At 36.0% G+C, this 25,613-nt stretch overlaps 1 pseudogene; it reads left to right on the forward strand.

The window, feature by feature from the left end:
* The first annotated feature begins 2,743 nt into the window (after positions 1–2,743).
* Positions 2,744–25,613, forward strand: part of LOC133615726 (ral guanine nucleotide dissociation stimulator-like 1) — a 52,903-nt pseudogene continuing 30,033 nt past the window's right edge.

Here is a 25,613-nt window from a genome sequence, read left to right on the forward strand (position 1 = left end):
ACTACAAAGACAAGATATTTGATGTTTAAACTCATAAACTTTTTTTTTTTTGCAAATAATAATTAACTTAGAATTTCATGGCTGCAACACGTGCCAAAGTAGTTGGGAAAGGGCATGTTCACCACTGTGTTACATGGCCTTTCCTTTTAACAACACTCAGTAAACGCTTGGGAACTGAGGAGACACATTTTTTAAGCATCTCAGGTGGAATTCTTTCCCATTCTTGCTTGATGTACAGCTTAAGTTGTTCAACAGTCCGGGGGTCTCCGTTGTGGTATTTTAGGCTTCATAATGCGCCACACATTTTCAATGGGAGACAGGTCTGGACTACAGGCAGGCCAGTCTCGTACCCGCACTCTTTTACTATGAAGCCACGTTGATGTAACACGTGGCTTGGCATTGTCTTGCTGAAATAAGCAGGGGCGTCCATGGTAACGTTGCTTGGATGGCAACATATGTTGCTCCAAAACCTGTATGTACCTATCAGCATTAATGGCGCCTTCACAGATGTGTAAGTTACCCATGCCTTGGGCACTAATGCACCCCCATACCATCACAGATGCTGGCTTTTCAACTTTGCGCCTATAACAATCCCGGATGGTTCTTTTCCTTTTTGGTCCGGAGGACACGACGTCCACAGTTTCCAAAAACAATTTGAAATGTGGACTCGTCAGACCACAGAACACTTTTCCACTTTGTATCAGTCCATCTTAGATGAGCTCAGGCCCAGCGAAGCCGACGGCGTTTCTGGGTGTTGTTGATAAACGGTTTTCGCCTTGCATAGGAGAGTTTTAACTTGCACTAACAGATGTAGCGACCAACTGTAGTTACTGACAGTGGGTTTCTGAAGTGTTCCTGAGTCCATGTGGTGATATCCTTTACATGCTGAGGTCGCTTGTTGATGCAGTACAGCCTGAGGGATCGAAGGTCACGGGCTTAGCTGTTTACGTGCAGTGATTTCTCCAGGTTCTTTGAACCCTTTGATGATATTACGGACCGTAGATGTTGAAATCCCTAAATACCTTGCAATAGCTGGTTCAGAAAGGTTTTTCTTAAACTGTTCAACAATTTGCTCACGCATTTGTTGACAAAGTGGCGACCCTCGCCCCATCCTCGTTTGTGAACGACTGAGCATTTCATGGAATCTACATTTATACCAAATCATGGCACCCACTTGTTCCCAATTTGCCTGTTCACTAGTGGGATGTTCCAAATAAGTGTTTGATGAGCATTCCTCCACTTTATCAGTATTTATTGCCACCTTTCCCAACTTCTTTGTCACGTGTTGCTGGCATCAAATTCTAAAGTTGATGATTATTTGCAAAAAAAAAAAAGTTTATCAGTTTGAACATCAAATATGTTGTCTTTGTAGCATATTGAACTGAATATGGGTTGAAAATGATTTGCAAATCATTGTATTCCGTTTATATTTACATCTAACACAATTTCCCAACTCATATGGAAACGGGGTTTGTATATATATATATATATATATATATATATATATATATATGTATGTATAAATATATATATATATATATATATGTATGTATGTATGTATGTATGTATGTATTTATACATGTATATATACATATACATATATATATCTACATATATATATATATACATATATATATATATATATATATATATATATATATACATACAGATATGTATATATATATATATATATACATATATGTATAGAAGATGAACGAGAGATTACTGTATTTATATTTATCGACTCTTTTATTGTCTACAAACTTCAAGAGTCAATAGTTTTTGCTTAACACTGTTGACTTTTTTGTAATAAAATGGAATCATACGATTCCCTTTTATTTCATATTTGATTATTATCCAGTCTGTTATTATAATATATATATATATATATATATATATATATATATATATATATATATATATATAACATAACATATATATATATATATATATATATAACATAACATATATATATATATATATAACATAACATAACATATATATATATATATATATATATATATATATATATATATATATATATATATATATATATATATATATATATATATATATATATATTATAATATATATATATATATATATATATATATATATATATATATATATTATAATAACAGACTGGATAATAATCAAATATGAAATAAAAGGGAATCGTATGATTCCATTTTATTACAAAAAAGTCAACAGTATTAAGCAAAAACTATTGACTCTTGAAGTTTGTAGACAATAAAAGAGTCGATAAATATAAATACAGTAATCTCTCGTTAATCTCTATTAATTGGTTTAATTTCCGTGAAGACGTTATCATTGATTATAAATCAAATAATTTCATAGCGAGAGCATAACAAATTTTTTACTACCTTCTAAATATTTTGAGAGCCCTCTAGACATGAAATAACACCTTTAAGACCTTTACACTCCTTTAATCTAACAAGAGTAACGCTTCCTGTAGCTGAACCAATCAGCGGCCACGATACTAAACCGAGCTCTCTGATTGGTTTGGTCTCAATCTAGCGGCCAATACTGTTGTAGCATTGATATATTTAGTCCATTTAGCCATTTTTTAATGCTAATATTGTAGAACGTTCTTTTAAAAGAAACTGTCTTAAAATGCTGCAAATACATGAAAACACCGTCGTCGAGGAAATATTGTCCCGAATAAATAGTTAAACATTTCATAGCACACACGCCTAAAGACAGCCCCGCCCACTATCACGCACACACACACGCACACACTTAGCCAGTATCGGTTGCTCCCTTCCACACTTCAACATTTTTAACATGCAGTAATACATTTAACGTATTTTGTTTCTTTTATTTTTTTTAAACGTGTAACATGATTGTTTCTTCGCTAACGAAGCTAATTTGCTAAAGTCGTACCGTCAACAAACATGAAGCCCTAAAAAAAAAAAAGGTTGATTTTAAAAAGCGACATGGAAGAAGCTTCTTCTCCTTAAAGACACGACATGAGAAAATGGGAGCTGACAATGGTAAGTTTTTTTTAAAAAGTTTTATTACAAACGAGCTAGTGTATAGTTTATAAAGTACATGACTGCTGTGTCAAACAGCGTCATAATAACTCGTTGTGCCTAAAAACCTTTCATATTGTGTTAGCTTGCTGCTTTGTCAAACTACAAAGCTTAAATGTTTACATAAAGTCTCATTAAATCATCCTTTCTTTAGACATAAAACACTTTTTTTTGGTAATATTTATTTATTAATTTGATAGGGAAAGCATAATACAGATACTGAGAAAACATATACTTTTTTTTGTTCCCCCCAAAAAATAAAAAAATAAATACAAAATAAATAAATAAATACAAATTTAATTACAGAAAAATAATAATAAAACATTTCAGTTACAGTGGGTAGCAATTTACTGTCTTCCTCTTCACCACAAGCAGATAGAGAATCACAATAACTAACTAAAAGGAATTTAAAAAAAATAGTAACAACAAAAATAAAAATCCCAAACATACAGATAAGTGTCACTGAATAAAAACAACAACAACAAAGAAAAAAAGAGTTGAGGTAAATGAAAAGGTTCATTTTCAACAGTGAGTGTCACATTCTTTCTTTCTTTAGTTTATTTCGAACATGAACACACTTACAGTATTATACATCACACAATTTCATATCATTTCACTTTACATCATGTCCGAAAAGGAGTAGGAAGCAGCAAAGACACATTTGTCCTATAGTGTCTTTAATTTAGCTTAGTAACTAAATATGCAGCCCCAGGTCAAGTCCAAATTGTTTTGGTTATATTTAATTTTCTCTAAATCTAAGAAAAACATGAGGTATTTAAGCCACAGGGGGTCTTGGGGGCAAACTGTGATTTCCACTCCAATAAAATCCTTCTATGAGATATTAATGATGCAAAGGCGATACTATCCCTAAAAGTCTGCTTAATTTTGTGATAGTTTGGTGGAATTCCAAAAATAGCCAATTACTTATAAAAGTAATTGTCAAGCTACTACTCATATATTCCCAATATATTACACATACTATCCACATAAAATACAACACAATTGTATTTACAAGACACAGCCAAAATACTTGTTTTTTGTTAATGATTATGTAATAAGTCAAACAAAAACATTTATTTGTTTTCAGTGTATTGGAAGTTGAATATTATTGAAAATTCAAATGTATTGTAAATCAGGGTTGGGCAGATCGATCAAAATATCGATAGTAGTATCAGATAGATACCAGTGTAAGGATCTAATATCTGTGTTTTTGTTGAGTTGTTTATACATTCACACTGTTGATATTGTTGTATTTATGTATCGTTAGACCAGTGGTTCTTAACCTTGTTGGAGGTACTGAACCCCGCCAGTTTCATATGCGCATTCACCAAACCCTTCTAGCCACTAGGCCACTGAGTAGGTCCACGCATATGGAAAAATAGAGAATACTGTTTGGGGGTATCATAATACGCCGATAGGGAGAAGTTTTTATGTACACGATGAGTCGGGTGTGTCTTGACCTCCGCGGCGGAGGCTCCTCCGAACCCCTGAAGCTGACTCGCCGAACCCCTAGGGTTCGATCGAACCCAGGTTAAGAACCACTGCGTTAGACTTAGCCAAACTATTGATCCGCAACAGAATTTTTTTGACACAGTAATGATAATAATAATACATTTATATAGCTTAATTACCAGAGGAAAGGATAGCTAAAACACTCTCAAAGGCACAATTGAGGAGGAATAAATAATACATAAAATGTAGCCAAACAGTGGTACTCAAACTTTTTCCACCAAGTACCACCTCAGAAAACTCCTGGCTCTCTAAGTACAACCATAATGACTGACATTAAAATACAGGAGCGTAGTAGGCTTATGTATTTATTAAAAACAAAGTACAGTTTCTGGCCACTGTAACATTACCCACAGTTTGAACAGTAACACTGTGTTGAGTATTTATTCAAGTCATTCTCTGGCGTTTGTACGCGCACCACAGTTTGAGAATCCCTGTAGTAGACAATACCAAAAATACAAAAGGTAGTATATAGTAGGGTTGTACGGTATACCGGTATTAGTATAGTACCGTGATACTAATTAATCATATTCTGTACTATACCGTCGTGTCATTGCTGGTTTACGAGCAGAGGAGCATGTTCGGCAGCACACACACATGGAGTACTTACAAGCAGACTCAGCGTGTAGACAGACATGGGAGAATGGACGCATTTTGGCTTAAAAACTAAAGATAAAGGTGAAGTTATAACACCGAAACGCCCTCAGGAAGAGGTGGTTTAAGACATGGCTAGCTACCTAGCTGCTAAAGTCCACCCCAGTTGGCAGTGTTTTAGCTACTTTTAAATCACTAATCCTTGTCTCCATGGCGACAAATAAAGTAAGTTTTTTACAAATATCATCACTGCAGGACGAGGAATAGCTAAACATGCTTCACTACACACCGGCGTCAAAATGTAAACAAACGCCATGGGTGGATTTACACCTAACATCCACTGTAATGATACCAAGTACAGTAGCGTATCTAGTCAATACTACTATGATTACATCGATATTTTTTGGCATCACAACATCTTCTTTCGTTTTTGAAATTTATATTATGTTTATAAAGTCAGGAAATACGTCCCTGGACACATGAGGACTTTGAATATGACCAATGTATGATCCTGTAACTACTTGGTATTGGATTGATACCCAAATGTGTGGCATCCTCCAAAACTAATGTAAATTATAAAACGAAAGAAGAATAAATGATTATTACATTTTAACAGAAGTGTAGATAGAACATGTTAAAAGAGAAAGTAAGCAGATATTAACAGTAAATGAACAAGTAGATTAATAATCCATTTTTACAGTTTGTCCTTAATAATGTTGACAAAATAATAGAATGATAAATTACACAATATGTTACTGCATACGTCAGCAGACTAATTAGAAGCCTTTGTTTGTTTACTTACTACTAAAAGACAAGTTGTCTAGTATGTTCACTATTTTATTTAAAGGACAAACTTGCAATAAGAAACATATGTTTAATGTACCCAAAGATGTTTTGTTAAAATAAAGCCAATAATGCCATTTTTTGTGGTCCCCTTTATTTAGAAAAGTACCGAAAAGTATCGAAATTATTTTGGTACCGGTACCAAAATATTGGTATCGGGATAACACATAATAACAAGAGCAATTGGACAACTAGGAAATAAAATACATTGTGAGTAAATACAACTTAAATATATAAACTAAAAACAAAGAAAGGTGTATATATGTATTGTTGTAAAGTTTACAAACAAAAAGTTACTTCTGGGAACGAGTTAAGGGTGTCCAAAGTGCTCCTTCCAATGTTGCCAGATGAAAAATTACAAGCTATCGTACCGATATCTTAAATTGATTGTAATTTGAGGAAAATTATTGCAGAATTCTTTAAAAAAAATAAAAATATCCTGAATCCAGACTGTGATCCGTATCGCTCCCCAAATATAAACACTTGATCCTCATCCAATTTTTGACATTTCCTGAACCGTTCGTCAAAGTCCGCCCATAACTTTGTGAGCTAACGGCTAATCGAAGGATAAATGAAATTGACAAGTCGGTGCGTGTTTGTTCTGTGTTTTTTTCCAAACGGCCGGCAAGAGAGTTCACTCTTTGCAACTGGGCGCATTTGTTGTGTAGCGGAATTAAATAAACCGAGTAAACCCTATTGTCGGTCATCCAGGCGCTTTGTCTCTGTGGGAGGAGGCGGGGATGCAAGCAATTCCGCCCCGTAACATAAGCGTATGGTAGCTAGGCAGAAACGGTCCGGCTCACCCCAAAAATCTTATTCACTCGTTCCTAATCGCGTTTTTGACATTTCCTGAAAGTTGAAAGAAAATACGGTCACATGTTTTTGACGTTTGTTGCTAACTAATTGACCAAACATCCTGTTTACGTTTGCTAATACTGATCGATTAATTGATTGATTGAAACTTTTATTAGTAGATTGCACAGTTCAGTACATATTCCGTACAATTGACCACTAAATGGTAACACCCGAATAAGTTTTTCAACTTGTTTAAGTCAGGGTCCACGTAAATCAATTCATGGTACTGTATTGAAGGGGTCAAATTATTGTAAATTATGGCATTTTGGGTCACAAAATAGTAGAGGAAAATCACAGAGGGGAAAATTAAGGTCTAAATAAGATAATTATAGTATGTCTGGCAACACTGGCATGTTTGGGCCCTTCTTGGCACATGTAGAAATAACATTTAAATCAGTATAAATATAGCAAAAAGACATAAAAAGACACAATAATCTAGCTTTAGGTGGGGCAGTACATTATATGCTTTTTCCTTTTTCTTTTATTAAAATGTACTTTTAATATTACAACTGTTTTTTCAGATGACTATTTTGAATTGGAGAGGCTATATTTTTTGTTTAGTGTTCAAAATACATGACAGAAATTAAAAGTATGTTCAAAAAGCCAAGCACCCCCCCTTCCAAAAAAACCCAAAAAACAAATATCATGCTTTGATTTTTTTCTGTTGGTAGTTCTGCTTACGTGTCTCAACAAATATTTAGCAACAAATGTTTTATAATATTTGATATATTTTGTAATTATATTTTGTGTTTGCCTGAACTATTTCTCTATTGTAATTATGATCGCAAATAACAAATTAAAGGCAAAATCACAACATTTTTTAAAGGTCTTGAAGAATTTCAAATTAAAAGTGTATGTGTTAGAATCAGCAACACTGGTTGGACCTGCGTTTACTTGGTAGCAAATCAATACCATTATTTGCTGTATCGCCCATTATTTTGCTGTATCGCCCATCATATAATGTAAACAAAAAAAAGCTGCAAGAAAAACAGAGCAAAAAGCATAATATTTTATTCTAATGAGATCATTAGATCTGGCAAAACATTATATGCTTTTGCTTCTTTCTGCTGCTTTTAGAACACTTTTTCTATTTTCTTTTAATATTCCTATTGTATTTTTCAGATGAGGATATTGTATTGAAGATGCTATATTTGTTTTTTAAGTGTTCCAAATAAATTAATGAAATTAAACGTGTATAATGTTTTTTAACCTTTAACAATATAAAACAAATACATATAAAACTATCAAAATGGCCCCGCATTCTTTTATTTTTTTGTTGGTATTTTTGTTTTTTTTGTCTCAACAAATATTTAGCCAATTCTTTTAAATAATATTTTGATATATTTGTGACTTGATTTTTTTGTTGGCCTGAACTATTTCTGTATTGTAATTATGATCACGATTGACAAAATAAAGACAAAATCACTAAATCATTGAAAAACCTTGAAGAATTTCAAATTAAAAGTCTCTATTAGTATCAGCAATACCAGGCCGACCTGCGTTTACTTGGTATCAAATCAATACCACTATTTGCCGTATCGCCCACCCTAACAAGTGTAAACAAAACAAACTGCAAGAAAAATAGAGCAAAAAAACCATAATATGTTATACTAATGACATCTTTCGATTTGGTAAAACATTATATGCTTCTAACACTAACACTTTTTCTATTTTCTTTTAATATTCCTATTGTATTTCTCACATGAGGATATTGTATTGGAGATGCTATATTTGTTTTTTAAGTGTTCCAAATAAATTAATGAAATTAAAACTGTGTACAAAGTTTTTTAATCTTTTTACAAAATAAAAATAAAAAACATAAAAATATTTAAATGGCCCCTGCATTCTTTTATTTATTTTTTGTCGGTAATTTTGGCTTTTGTGTCTCAACAAATATTTTGACAATTTTTTTAATTAGATTTTAATATATTTTTTAATTATATTTTTGGTTTGCCTGAACTAATTCTCTATTGTAATTATCACAAAATCATTTAAAGATGTTGAAGAATTTCAAATTCAAAATCTCTTAGTATCAGCAATACTGGTGGGACCTGCATTTACTTGGTATCAAATCAATACAAATATTTGCGGTATCGCCCACCCTAACAAGTGTAAACAAAAAAAACTGCAAGAAAATTAGAGCAAAAAGAGCAACATTTTTTTTATACTAATGACATCTTTAGATTTGGCAAAACATTATATGCTACTAACACTAACACTTTTTCTATTTTCTTTTAATATTCCTATTGTATTTTTCAGATGAGGATATTGTATTGGAGATGCTATATTAGTTTTTTAAGTGTTACAAATAAATTAATGAGATAAACAATGTGTATAATGTTTTTTAACCTTTTACAAAATAAAAAAATACATATATAAATATCAAAATGACCCCTGTATTATTTTATTTTTTTTGTCGGAATTTTTGTCTTTTGTGTCTCAACAAATATTTTGCCAATTTAAAAAAATCATATTTTATATATTTTGTAATTCGATTTTTTGTTTGCCTGAACTATTTCTCTACTGTAATTATGATCACAATGAACAAATTAAAAGGCAAAATCACTAAATCATTGGAAAACCTTGAAGAATTTCAAATTAAAAGTCTCTATTAGTATCAGCAATACTGGTTGGACCTGCGTTTACTTGGTATCAAATCAATACCACTATTTGCCGTATCGCCCACCCTAACAAGTGTAAACAAAAACAAATTTGCAAGAAAAATAGGGCAAAAAAGCATAATATTTTATACTAATGACATCTTTAGATTTGGCAAAACATTATATGCTTCTAACACTAACACTTTTTCTATTTTCTTTTAATATTCCTATTGTATTTCTCACATGAGGATATTGTATTGGAGATGTTATATTTGTTTTTTAAGTGTTGCAAATAAATAAATGAAATCAAAAATGTGTATAACGTTTTTTAATCTATAAAAATATCAAAATGGCTCCGGCATTCTTTGATTTTTTTTGTCGGTTATTTTGTGTCTCAACAAATATTTAGCCAATTTTTTTAAATAATATTTTATATATTTTGTAATTATATTTTTTGATGGCCTGAAATATTTCTCTATTCTAATTATGATCGTTATCAACAAATTAAAGGCAAAATTATTCAAAGATCTTAAAGAATTTCAAAACAAAAGTCTGTGTATTAGTATCAGCATTACTGGCTGGCCCTGTGTTTCCTTGGTATCAAATCAACACACCACTATTTGCCGCATCGCCTACCCTGACAAGTGTAAATATCAACAAAAACTAAAATACTGTGGAAGTAAATGGCGATGTCTTAGGGTATTTGCAAGAAAGTCAAGAGCGAGATCAGATAAGGCAACAAATGCGTGGCTAACGCTGTATTTACATTTGACTGATAGTGGTGCTTTGTGCCAGCAGGGCATGGTCACAATGGCTGCAAGGAGCACACAATGTTTCCTTTCTGTGCAGCAAACAAACGACTGCAGTTTCTACCAAAGACAATGGATGTGTGTGTGATACTGGTTCCAAAAAGGCATCTTGATTTTTTTTTTTTTTGTCAGCTTCTTCCGTTGAATGTAATTGCTTGGGTCAACACAGAGTGGTAAATAACATTGCATGTCTCCTTGCTGACTTTTCAGTGCAGCGTTATAGATTATAAAGGCGTTTGCGTGCACACCACTTGGATTATGTGCGGTCATGCAGGCATTGTTATCGACGCCTGAGTTACGCAACACATTTTGAAAGGGCACACGTTATTTTACACGCACACAACTACGAAGAAAACAGACTTTACATATAATCTGCTTGTCTTATCAAAAACAATGCATTTATCATATTTACAATCGTGGTCAAAAGTTTACATTCACTTGTAAAGAACATAATGTCATGGCTGTCTTGAGTTTCCAATAATTTCTACAACTCTTATTTTTTTGTGATAGAGTGATTGGAGCACATACTTGTTTGTCACAAAAAACATTCATGAAGTTTGGTTCTTTTATGAATTTATTATGGGTCTACTGAAAATGTGACCATATCTGCTGGGTCAAAAGTATACATACAGCAACATACATTATCAATTTTGGTGATGTAGAAAAGTTACAATCAAATCAAATTAGCTTCACGGCATGGCCTCTTAACTTCATGTGAGTGATTATGATTGACGACACCTGTTGACTTCTCTGAGCCCATTTAAATAGGGCTCATGTGATGCAGTCATTAGACTCGGTTACAAATGCGACAATGGGAAAGTCAAAGGAACTCAGCACAGATCTGAAAAAAATAATCATTGACTTGAACAAGTCAGGAAAGTCACTTGGAGCCATTTGAAAGCAGCTTAAGGTTCCAAGAGCAACTGTGCAGACAATTGTTCGTAAGTACAAAGTGCATGGCACAGTTTTGTCACTGCCACGATCAGGAAAAAAACGCAAGCTAATACCTACTGCTGAGAGAAAATTGGTCAGGATGATCAAGAGTCAACCGAGAACCACCAAAAAGCAGGTCTGCAATGAATTGGAAGATGCTAGAACAGGTGTCAGTGTCCACAGTCAAGCGTGTTTTGCATCGCCATGGACTGAGAGGCTACCATGCAAGAAGGAAGCCCTTACTCCAGAAGCGACACCTTAAGGCTTATCTAAAGTTTGCTGCTGATCACATGGACAAAATAAGACCCTCTGGAGGAAAGTTCTGTGGTCAGATGAAACAAAAATTTAGCTGTTTGGCCACAATACCCAGCAATATGTTTGGAGGAGAAAAGGTAAAGCCTTTAATCCCAGGAACACCATTCCTACCATCAAGCATGGTGGTGGTAGTATTATGCTGTGGGCCTGTTTTGCGGCCAATAGAACTGGTGCTTTACAGAGAGTAAAATTGACAATGAAAAAGGAGGATTACCTCCAAATTCTTCAGGACAACCTAAAATCATCAGCCTGGAGGTTGGGTCTTGGGCGCAGTTGGGTGTTCCAACAGGACAATGACCCCAAACACACGCCAAAAGTGGTAAAGGAATGGCTAAATCAGGCTAGAATTAAGGTTTTAGAATGGCCTTCCCAAAGTCCTGACTTAAACGTGTGGACAATGCTGAAGAAACAAGTCCATGTCAGAAAACCAACAAAATTAGCTGCACTGCACCAATTTTGTCAAGAGGAGTGGTCAAAAATTCAACCAGAAGCTTGTGGATGGCTACCAAAAGTGCCTTATTGCAGTGAAACTTGCCAAGGGACATGTAACCAAATATTAACATTGCTGTATGTATACTTATTGGGCAGTATAGCTCGGTTGGTAGAGTGGCTGTGCCAGCAACTTGAGGGTTCTAGGTTCGATCCCAGCTTCCGCCATCCTAGTCACTGCTGTTGTGTCCTTGGGCAAGACACTTTACCCACTTGCTCCCAGTGCCACCCACACTGGTTTAAATGTAAGTTAGATATTGGGTTTCACTATGTAAAGCGCTTTGAGTCACTAGAGGAAAGCGCTATATACAGTAAATATAATACACTTCACTTCACTTTTGACCCAGCAGATTTGGTCACATTTTCAGTAGACCCAAAATAAATTCATAAAAGAACCAAACTTCATGAATGTTTTTTGTGACCAACAAGTATGTGCTCCAATCACTCTATCACAAACAAATAGGAGTTGTAGAAATTATTGGAAACTCAAGACAGCCATGACATTATGTTCTTCACAAGTGTATGTAAACTTTTGACCACGACTGTATATTTGTATTCAATAATATCTAATAACGTAACAAACACTATATTATAATTACAAATAGCTCAATTGTTGTTTCATCTGACATCACTTGGACAAAGATAAGACCTTCTGGAGGAAAGTATAATAATATAGTGCTTGTTACATTATTAGATATTATTGAATAAAAATATATGCAATTACATGCAATAAATGTATTTATTTCTGTCCAAATGGAAAGTAGTACTTTATTGATGCATATTTTATCCAGGTGTTGGCGGGCCACATAAAATGAGTTTTGAGCCTTGAGTTTGACACATGCGTTTTAGATAATATCCGCTTTTGCTCCTTGCAATCCACAGAACCCGGTGCAGGAGTGGGGTGAAGAATGCGAGGACGGTGCAGTTTACGGGGTCACCCTGCATCGCGTGCCGGTCCCTTCCCCGCCCCACCCCGGCGATGCCAATCCATCCTGCGCTTTCGTCCAGTACCGAACCGTCAAAGTTCGCCGTCTGAAGGCGGCCGGTCTGCAAAAGCTCGTGAGTCACCTCCTTGAGCCCGCCTGTGTGGAGCAGCAGGACTACAGCAGGATCTTCCTCGCCACTTACAGAACTTTCACCAGCACGGCAAAGCTTCTGGAGCTCATCTTTCATCGGTACAATGACACGTTTCTTTACACCACACTGCAAGTGTCATGTCTGCACAGTAAAAATAACAGGTAGCAAAAGTGTGTCTCAAATAACTATAAAGTGGTGGTGTGCAAAGTGTGACCAAGGGGGACATTTTTGGTTCGCAGCTATTTTTGGTGTTGCTCCAAAGCGTTCACACATACGTTTTTTCTTCGTCTGCAGATTTTGGCGTGCTCTACCTTCCACATTTTTCATCCGATTCAAACCATTCCAACTTCAAACTGTTCAGCCTATTCGGGAATCGCGGGATTTCCCTTAACAAATTCCAAAAATTCCCAGATTCCCCAGAATTCCAGGTTTTCCAGGACATTTTTCCCATTCAAAATGAATTGGCCATTTTTCAAGCATCCACCATTTCCACATTTTTTTACCGATTCAAACCATTCCACCTTCAACATATTCCACTCATCCTGGACATTCAAAATATAATTTTTCCAATCTCTGAAAAATTCCAGGAATTCCCAGAATTCCTAGTTTTCCAAACCGTATTTTTACCCTTTTTTCTGGCGACTACTCCTTCCACATTTGTCAACCCACTTTAACCGTTCCACTTTCAAAACATTCCGCTTAATGAGGACAAAAAACAAAGTTGTTTTTTGAACAGGAAAAATTCCCGGTTTCCCGAAATTCCAGGAATTGCGTAATACCATTTCTCAATTCAACATGTTACTCCTTCAACATTTTGAAAAATTCCAACACCATCCATCAGAACATTGAAATGTTTTCGCATTTTCCCCAAAATTCCTAAATTTACATGTAATTCCCATTGGAAATGAATGGGACATTTTTCAAAGTTCCACAACGCCCACATTTTTTTATCCGATTCAAACCGTTCCAACTTATAAATATTTAGCCTGTTCAGGAATTGTGTGTTTCAACAATTATTAAAAAAAATTCCCGGATTTCCTATAATTCCCAGTTTTTCGGGACATTTGTGCCAGCATGGCATGGTCACAAATGGTATGGGGCATGGTCAACATTTTCCCCATTAATACCATTTCTCAATTCAACATGATTTAAAAAATTCCAACACTAACCATTCAGAACATTAAAATGTTTTAGCATTTTCCAAAAAATTCCCAAATTTCCATGGAATTCCCATTGAAATGTGGTTCCACAACTCCCCCACATTTTTTATCCATTTTAAACCGTTCCAACTTGAAAATATTCAGTCTGTTCAAGAACTGTGTGCTCCTTTTCAACACCTATTAAAAAAAATCCTGGATTTCCTAGAATTCCCAGTTTTTCGGGACATTTTCCCCGTTCCAAATTAATTATCCATTTTTCAAACTTCAACAATTCCCAAATTTTTCAACCGGTTCAAACCATTCCACCTTCAACACATTCAATTCATCCTAGACATTTAAACAACCATTTTTCCACGTTCAACAAATTTCCAGGAATTCCTGTTATTTTCTAACCTTATTTCCAACCTTTTTTAGTGCGATGACTATTTTTTCAACCCATTTCAAACGTTCCACTGTCGAAACATTCCTCTTAGTCAGGACAAAAAAACAAGTTGGTTTAAGAACTTGAAAAAGTCCCGGTTTTCCCAAAATTCCGTAATACCATTTTTCAATTAATAAACTGTTACTACTTCAACATTTCTTGACCGATTTAAACAATTCCAACACCAACTAATTCAGCTCATTCAGGACATTAATGCTATTAATAATTTTCAAAAAATCTCGCTTTTCCCAAAATCCCCAAATTTTCAGGAATTATTGAAATGAATAGGACATTTTTCCAAGTTGCTTAATTCCCACATTTTTCAACCTATTCAAACCATTCCAACATCAACACATTCCACTCATCCTGCACATTCAGACTAACACTTTCCCAAGTTCCAAACCAAATTCCAGTTTTCCTGGAAATTCAAAGTCTTCAACATTCAAACCATTCCAACATTCAAACTATTTTTACATTCATATCACATTCTGTCAGCATTTCAGTTCAACTTCAGCATTGGAGCATTCACACGCAATTCCTTCAGGAATTGCCTCATCTAGTTATTAATAAAGCTCACGAACAACTGTTTTTTTTACATATAACACAAACGCAAAGATAATATTATACCGTTGTATATATTTATATATACTCTATATATTTTTAAATAAAGCATTTTCAAGCATAAAATGGCTAAATAATCTAAAAATATCAATGCTACCAGAGGAAGATTAGATTTGTTGCTAGTTCTTTTTGATTTTTTTTTAAAAAGTCATTGAAAGTATCTCGAATGACACTGGAAAAAATCTCAAAAGTACACTGTACATTAAGCAACAATTGAAAATATGGCAAACCGATATACAAATATATCTTAATACTAATTAATAATAACAGATGTGTATTTAAATGTATGTATACATTTTCTAGCCTTTTTATCCAATCGACTGAATTTTTATGTATTTATAAAGCACATTTAAAAAAAACAATAATAATTTCACAAAACTAAGGAGAGTCAATTCTAAAAAACACTAGTGACATTTTTTTTTAAGAAAATCATATCATAGCAGATTAGGCAAATTATTCGATCATGTCATGTGACCACGCCTATCACCATGCCCCCACCGCCAATAGTAGTGTGAAGTGAAGTGAATTATATTTGTATAGCGCTTTTCTCAAGTGACTCAAAGCGCTTTACATTGTGAAACCCAATATCTAAGTTACATTTTTAAACCAGTGTGGGTGGCACTGGGAGCAGGTGGGTAATGTGTGTTGCCCAAGGACACAGCGGCAGTGACTAGGATGGCAGAAGCGGGGATCGAACCTGGAACCCTCAAGTTGCTGGCACGGCCACTCTACCAACCGAGCTATACTGCCAAGATACGCAATGGTATCTTGGCAGTCTAGAGGAAACCCTGTATTATATATACATATTATATATTATATATAATTGTTATTGTCACTTATCCTTTCTATCACTTTTACAGCCATTGACAATAAAACAATAATAATCACAGTGGCTTACACTTGCATTGTATCTCATAAGCTTTGACAACCTCCCAGAATTGCCATTATTCACCAAAATGTCAATTTTAAGTTAATTTAATTGTTAAAACAAATTCATATTAAGGACCCCATATTTTATGATATGACTTGTTATCAAATATAAATGTATTTTTTCTACTGTATGAGCTTTCAAGCACACCTGGGAGGTGAAAATCATTTCAGGTGACTACCTCTTGAAGCTCATCGAGAGAATAACAAGAGTGTGCAAAGCAGTAATCAGAGCAAACAGTGGCTATTTTGAAGAAACTAGAATATAAAACATGTTTTCAGTTATTTCACCTTTTTTGTACATAACTCCACATGTGTTCATTCATAGTTGTGATGCCTTCAGTGACATTCTACAATGTAAATAGTCATGAAAATAAAGAAAACACATTGAATGAGAAGGTGTGTCCAAACCTTTGGCCATATATAAATATACTGTATATAAAAAAAATATATATATATATATATATATGTATGTATATATATATATATATAGGAGAAGGTGTGTCCAAACTTTTGGCATATATATATATATATATATATATATATATGTATAAAAAATAATTTTTTTTTATATATATATATACATATATATATATATATATATATATATATATATATATATACACGTTAGGTCAGTGAGAAACACAGAGGCTATATCATCCCTACAAGCCTGTTTTGAGCACTGTATAACAGATAAACCACAGAAACCTTGACTATATATATATATATATATATATATATATATATATATATATACACACACACATGCATATATATTTTTTCAAATTATTTTTTTTGGAAAATCCAGGCAAAAATAAATTATATGTTTTTTAACAATTGTCGCCCTGCAGACACGGCACAGCGTCACAATTGGCCACGATTGAATGCAACCTGAGGTAAGTGGATAGCTTCTATGATGTACTTTGTTTAGTTTGTGTTTTGTCATCCCATCATTGTTGAGAATTCCTCGCACAACGTGTCAACTCCTCTGCCAGCAAGTGAAATGAATTACAAATTAATAATGAAGGTGGTGATTGTCTCCCTAGTCCACCGTTGTTGGCCTTTGTCCAGACATGGTTGGATGAGTACAGCGAGGACTTCAGAGACCCTCCGCTGCACTCGGGCCTCCGACTCCTTTTGGATCACCTTAGGCTCAGCTGTGCTGTTCATGACCAAATGCGCTCTCAGCCTAACTTTTGTTCTCTGGCTGGCCAGGCTGAAAACCTGCTAAAGAGGTTCCAGAAAGAAGGTAGTCCTCCATCCCACTTAAATGACATGAATGCGATATTGCATTGCTTATTTTTACGTGCTGATTCCTCAGAAGGTGAGACAAATGCGAGAACGGCCAACGTGGAGCAAGACAAGCAGCCTTCAAGTGATGAGGATTCAGGTTGTGAAAACTCTCAAGATCAAGGAGACATTTTGGATTTCTCAGCTGGAGTCATTGCACAGCAACTCACCCGCATTGATTCTGTACGTGAGAGAACTGTTCAAACCTTGTTCGCTATTCTGACCCTCTCATGTTGCTTAATAGAGATGTACCGATCATGGGACAGTTGCAAGAAATACGTGTGAAGCTGCTTCTAAAATACTAATGAACTAAGTTTCTTCCATAGCATTATCACTGGAGGACAAAACTAATACAAATGGCTAAGCATGCGACATACTTAAAAGCTTACAGCTAAAGCGTCAATATAAAGTAGGGGTGATTGATCCAGATGTCGAAACTATCGATACCTAGTATAGTATCAGTATATGAACCATACTGTGATTCGTGTACAGATCGAAACATTTTAATTTTCTTGTTGTTGTTATTACAAACAGTTTTTGGGGGTCGTTTTTGTTATTGTTTACACACTCAGGATACATGAAGGCTTTGATGATGATTTAAATATCAGCCAATACTAGTTTATGCTTTTTTGTAGTTTTGTAGTTTATAGTCATTAGCTACTTTATTTTGCAAAAAATAACTTTATGTAGCTTTCAATACCACAAATGTAATACATTTCCAGAAAATTATAAATGTAATAAAATAATGTTACTGTGTTTAATTTAGTTACTTGCCATAAAACATTTTCAGTTCTATAATTATTTGTCAAAGTATGGGATCGGGACTCAAAATCGAAACGGACCTGACGGTTAAAAATCGAATCAGAATCAGAGGGCAAAAAGGTTGGTCGGGACATTCCTATTTTAATTCAAGTTTTCTGTGACAGTGTCAAACAAAACGTTCTATTGTTTTTTTTGTTTTATAAACATTTGTTTATTAATTTTCAGACACATAAAAATGACATGAATTGTCCAACAAACATTAAATGCTTTCCCTCCCAACAAGTAAACTAAACCCCCCCCAAAAAATTATAATAAGTAATAAAAAAATTACTAAATAAAATAAGAAACTACAGGCAGATGTCAACATAAAACCACAGACAGCGGCATCCCTGAATGGCCTTAGAGATATAGCAACCCTCAAGCACACAAACAGGCTCACCAACCACCCACATTTCAATTGTTTTTCAAACGGGGTTAAGTTTAGTTTCTTCTACATATCTCAGAAAGGCACCCCACAGTTCTTGAAACCTTGCAAAGCATCCATTCAATGTCAGACAAAGAGAGGACCTAAGATGGAACCTTGAGGAACACAACTAGTCTAACTAAAGAAGTTGAACAAATAATGACAAAGAGAGGACCTAAGATTTAACCTTGAGGAACACCACTAATATAGCTAAAGAATTTGAACAGATGATGACAAAGAGAGGACCTAAGATGGAACCTTGAGGAACACCCCTAGTCTAACTAAAGAAGTTGAATAAATGATGACAAAGAGAGGACCTAAGATGGAACCTTGAGGAACACCACTAACTAAAGAAGTTGAACAAATGATGACAAAGAGAGGACCTAAGATGGAACCTTGAGGAACACCACTTGTCTAACTAAACTAACTAAATTAATCTTCTCCAGATTGAGAAAATACAGAACATCTTTCATCCAGCGGGTGTGGCCAGGGGGCGCTTTTGCCTTCCAATTGAACACGATGAGTCTTCTCGCAAACAAAATAGTGAATGCTACAATATTATTTGAGGATTTGCTAAGGTCAGATGACTGAGGTGCTATAGTCCACTTAGAGGGTTCGGTTTAATCCTTTCGCCAGTGACCACAGACAAAGTGTTAGAATTTTTCAACCAATAGCTGTTCAGGGAACTGGCACAAATGCAAGACTTATGAACTCTACTTAAGATCTATTGTGTTAATCAGGCTAATAGTCGTTTCTTTTCAGGCCTTATTTGTCAAGGTGGCTCCATACCAATGTTTGGGCTGCATCTGGTCACAAAGGGACAAGAAGGAGAACATGTCCCCCACCATCAGGGCCACCGTCGCGCAGTTCAATGCCATCACCAACCTGGTCATCGTGTCGCTGCTGTGCCGCCCCACATGTGGCGCCACCAGCCCCACTTCCTCCTGCTTGCCTCCCACGGCTCCGCCTCATCGAGCTCGCATCATCGAGAAATGGATCAGAATAGCACAGGTGAGTCTGCTTGTCAAACTAGCATCAGTCCATAAGTGATCGGATTTGGGTTTTGGCCAGGACCAGTTGGCCTTAGAAAGGAATTATGATTTTTTTTTTCGACATTTAAAAGTTCCTTCTGGTCTACATCAGCGGTTCCTAATCTTTTTGACCTCGGGGGCCAACTTTTCCACAACTGAAGGGGTTCACTCAAATACCAACACTGAATTTGTAATCTTACTCTTGATTTTAATCATATTAAATAATTATATCCAGCCTACTTCCATCAGATGGTATGAAAAAAAGATTATTGTTTATTTAGTCGTTATTATTTACTTAGGTTAGGCTGATTACACAAATAATTACTAAACAAATATACTACATATGAATGGACTCATAAAAATATATATTGTGCTGAAATGAAAATAACAATTATTATTTTTCTTAACTAAGCTGTCAACAAAAAAAAGTACAGCTTCACCGTTTTAGTCATATTTTTTGTGCTTAAAAAAACGTCTTTTTGTTTGAGATTGTCTTTATGGCCACAAGTGGTGGAAAAGTGTATTACAACCGAGTAGTCTTACAGCTGAGAAACGGATAGGCGGCCCCATGGTTAAGAAACACTGGTCTACATAACATGTAATGGTGGTCCTTTGGTCAAAATTTTGCATTGATTATGTTTTACTGACCATTTTCTTTCGGAAAGTCTCTTCAGGATGCACTGTTTTGCTATCTTCTTCCAGACATCTTTGTTGTAGTTTTTAACACCTCCATAGCGAGTCTACTGACAGATTAAGTTCGAACTATACGCTGCTTTGTATCAGAAATGGCAACAGCGGAGGATGCATGTGCATGTACGAGCCAGTCTGCCCCACAACAAGAGGATAGAGAAAAAGGACTGCAATGGCGGATTCGCGCAAAGCACTTTGGGTAATTTTCTTCCATATATGGATAATCCGATGAAGGAAGGCAAGATTTTTTTTATAAATATCTCCGCCATGCCTGTATGTTTTGACTTCACATTTTCGGGACTTATGCAGATCCCAAATACACAAAAACGTTCACCTGAAGGTAAGAAAAGTTGTTTTTGCATTATAAGTCCCCTTTTACTCAACAAAAAAAACCTGCATATTGCATTGACAATTATTCCAATAGGTTTACTTTCTATTGACTTTTTTTCTGGTGTTTCTCTGTAGGAGTGTCGCAGTTTGAAGAACTTCTCCTCACTCAGGGCAATCCTGTCCGCCCTTCAGTCCAACGCGGTCTACAGACTGAGAAAGACCTGGGCTGCAGTCGGCAGGTGAATTCAGACGGTCATTCCTGCCGTACACAACTGGGTTTTATGTCGCGTGTCATAACTATCTTTTAATGAGAGCGTTAAACCTTGGCCAAGGGCAACGTCAGCGCATTACCTGCTTTCGAGTGACCCACTTTACAGGGCGGGTCGTGAGCATTGCAGTAAGCTAGCAAAGTGGCAAAGGATAACAAAGGCAAACCTTGATAGTGTTTTGTCCGTGACATAACACCCGCACTTGGACAAAGCATTAGTTAATAATCATTACATGAAATAGTCACTCACTAAACATTGTTTTTTGTTTTTGCAGGGACAGCATGGCAACATTTGATAACCTCTGTGAAAGCTTCCCTGATGAAAACTGTCTCCTCACCAACAGAGCACTCCTGATGGAGGTGAGACCAAACTAGCTAAATAACAAACACAATTAAAGCTGTTAGCAGCGTTGAACGGGCCTCCCTTTGCCCCGACCCACCATTACAAATTTCAGACAGATCGGCGCATCTATAAGGAAGTTGTGACTGTTATATTTTTCCACCGCAAGGGGGCAGTATTGGTGCCTATGCAGTTGCATCCCTCCCAATACTCAATTTACCATGAAAAATTTCAGGAAGATCGGAGCAAGTGTAAGGACGTTAATACTGTCATAGTTTTTCACCACAAGGGGGTGATAAAGGCGCCGTAATAGTCATGCAGTTGCGTCCCACCCAACAACCCGACCCACCATAAAAATTTCAGGTGGATCGGAGCATGTTTATGGAAGGTATGACTTATAATTTTCCACCACAAGTGGGTATAATGTCCTACCCAACACCTCGACCCACCATAAAATTAAGGAAGATTGGAGCATGCAGAATAAAGGTATGACAGTTATAATTTTTTACCACAAGGGGGGTGCAGTAGTCACGCAGTTGCGTCCCACCCACCACCTCAACCCACCATCAAAAAGTTCAGGTGGATCGGAGCATGTTTATGGAAGGCATGACTGTTATAATTTTCCACCACAAGGGGGTGATAATGTCGCCACTGTAGTAATGCAGTTGCATCCCACCCAATACTCCGACCCACCATCAAAAAAATCAGGAAAATCGAGCAAGGAGGCTAATACTGTTATAGTTTTTCATCAAAAGGGGGCGATAAAGACGCCGTGGTAGTCATGCAGTTGGGTCCCACCCAACACCTGGACCCACCATAAAAAAATTTCAGAAAGATTGGAGCATGTGGAAGAAAGGTATGACAGTTATGATTTTTCACCACAAGGGGGGGGCGCAGTAGTCATGCAGTTGCGTCCCACCCGACACCTCAACCCAACATCAAAATTTCAGTTGGATCGGAGCATGTTTATGGAAGCTATGACTGTTATAATTTTCCACCACAAGGGGGCGATAATGTCGCCACTGTAGTAATGCAGTTGCATCCCACCCAATACTTCGACCCACCAATAAAAACGTCAGAAAGATTGGAGCAAGTGTAGAGAAGTTAATACTGTTATAGTTTTTTATCACAAGGGGATAATAACGGCGCCAGAGTAGTTCCACCCAACAACCTGAACCACCATAAAAAAAATTCAGGAAGATTGGAGCATGTGGAAGAAAGGTATGACCATTATACTTTTTCACCACAAGGGGGGCGCAGTAGTCATGCAGTTGCGTCCCACCCAACACCTTAACCCACCATCATTTCAGGTGGATCATAGCATGTTTATGGAAGGTATGACTGTTATAATTTTCCACCCCAAGGGGGCGATAATGTCGCCACTGCAGTAATTCATTTGCATCCCATCAAAAACCACAAGGGGGCGATAATGTCGCCACTGCAGTAATACATTTGGATCCCATCAAAAACCACAAGGGGGCGATAATGTCGCCACTCCAGTAATGCAGTTGCATCCCACCAAAAACTACAAGGGGGCGATAATGTCGCCACTGCAGTAATACAGTTGCATCCCACCCAATACTCCGACCCGCCACCAAAAACGTCAGGAAAGTATTACTGTTATAATTTTTCACTACAGGGGGGCGATAATGGTTGTCATGCAGTTAAGTCCCATGGAAGTAAGTTATGACGGTTATAATTTTTCACCACAAGGTGGCGATGGTAGTTTAAAAATAACATATTTACGACATCATATGGTCCAACCTCTGGCAGCACACAAATATAATTAGTACCACCTTTTCTAGGCGTTATTTAAAAGCGATCTAGACAACATGACCTTTTGGGGTGCACACAATAATCGATTCACATCCGAATCGCGATATTGATTCATCATTTTCAAAAATCAATAAATGAAAAAAAAAAAGTTTTTGTATTTTTATTATTTGTAAGAATACATTTTTAAAAATGAAGTTTTCCACACAAACTAGTAGGTGGATGGTTTTTGATTGGGGTGGTTAAGTCCCCAACTTGTATCTTGAAGCCTATTCCATATTATCTTTGTTTAGTTCTGCAAACTGTTTTGAAAAAGTTTAATAATTATTATTACACCAAATAATACACTGCAAGAATCGGTTTGTATCGTCAATGGATTCTGAATTGAACCGACACCCCAAGAATCGGAATGGGAATCGGATTCAATCGTTAGGTGCCCAAAGATTTACACCCCTAATAGGAGATATATTATAATAATATACATTTCTTATATGAAAAAGCCAACAGAAACAAAAAATACGAAATACGTTGAATTATTATCTAAATCATCCAGCGGCTATAAAATGATAAAAGGATATTTCTGAACAGACGGAATACCCTCTCTCTCAATCGTCTACCTTTGTAGTGTGATCGCCTCTTTTCTCACAACCATTTGTGCGTAACTGTGCCAGTTTGCACAAACCTTCAATACGTGCTAAATATAAACGCAAAAACAGTGGCCGCAGAACAGATCGAGTCTTGAAAAAACACATTGTGAGTGCTAAATGCTGACATGAGCATCTCCTCCTCCCAGTATTGTGTGCGTACTGATAATCAGCATATATTCTGCACATTCACGAAGACAAGACACGCTAAATGGATTGCGTGCTCTATTTTGCTCATTTAAGAGACGTAATCCTCTGCGCACGAGTTTAGTAGATTACTTGTGGGTATCAAGTTTGGTTGTAATAACGGGTTGCTCTCTGATACTGTTAAATATTACGTCTTATCCTTCAGGTCTGGCGCCCTCGATAGCTTGCTTAACTTTCGTTTTCTTCTGCCAATTTGCAGCATTGCTCTTGTGCAATTGTTTTGGGACGTTTTTGTGTGTGTTTTGGCCATTTGCGATTTGGATTAGCCGAATACATCAAGAGAGACCTCATCTCCAAAGTTAAGGGCCCGTTCGTGCTGATGTTCGACGAAAGCCTGAATCAAACTTACACACACACACGCACGCACAATGGCCATTGGCTGTAGAGTTTACCAATATAGTGTGGCAATTATTTTAATCTGACTTCCAAACAAATCTTCAAAACAGAGTTTTGTAATGTTTTTAGTTAGGTTACGCGTTTTGTATTCCAATGTGAAAGAGCTGTGAATAAATTCATATACTTTGCGAATAATTCGGGGCCTCCAATTTTGCTTTAAGTCTTTTGTACTTTTTTGCCTGTATTTTAGACTTAGACTTAGACAAACTTCTGAGATCGGTAGGTCGTGAGTTCAAACCATGGCCAAGTCATACCAAAGACTATAAAAATGGGATCCATTACTTCCCTGCTTGGCACTCAGCATCAAGGGTTGGAATTGGGGGTTAAATCACCAAAAATGATTCCTGGGCGCGGCCACCGCTGCTGCTCACTGCTCCCCTCACCCCCCAGGGGGTGAACAAGGGGATGGGTCAAATGCAGAGAGTTATTTCACCATACCTAGTGTGTGTGTGACTATCATTGGTACTTTTTTTTATTGATCCACAAGGGAAATTGTTCCACACAGTAGCTCAGTTACAAAGAATGGAAAGGGTAAGGATGGAAAGGATAATGCCGGTATAAAGTAGACAAAAAATGTACCATAGTAGCTATATAAATATAACATATATTTAATATTTACATATTGTATATACAGTATTTAATATATACTGATATATTATTATATTATATTCAAATTTTATGTAATATATACAATATATAACAAATCCCAATTACCATGTACAATATTACAGTATATGTAACAGCTGCAGCAAAAAAAGAAGGGCAGCATAAAATAGAGAGTAGATCCAGCAGAAAATATACATTATAAACAAAGAGAGGTAGCTAACATAGAAGCGGTCAGGTAATAGACAGATATCATCTATTGTATCGATGTGAAATGGGTCTTAAATTTTCATTCATTAGGGTCTTAAAAAAGTCTTAAATTTGGCTCGTTGAAACTTGCAGAGACCCTGGTTATAATAATCATTGCTAGAAATGGTGAGTGAAAAATATTTATCCATCCATCCATCCATTTCCTACCGCTTTTCTTTTTCGGGGTCGCATGGGGTTCTGGAGCCTATCTCAGCTGCAATCGGGCGGAAGGCGGGGTACACCCTGGACAAGTTGCCATCTCATCCGTAGGAAAAATATTTACTGTACATAAAATCATCTGCTTAGTTAATATTTTCATACACATAGTTGTTAAAAAAACAGCCCTTAGTGGACCTACCTA

Source organism: Nerophis lumbriciformis, linkage group LG22 (assembly GCF_033978685.3).
Source record: "Nerophis lumbriciformis linkage group LG22, RoL_Nlum_v2.1, whole genome shotgun sequence".
Taxonomy (NCBI): domain Eukaryota; kingdom Metazoa; phylum Chordata; class Actinopteri; order Syngnathiformes; family Syngnathidae; genus Nerophis; species Nerophis lumbriciformis.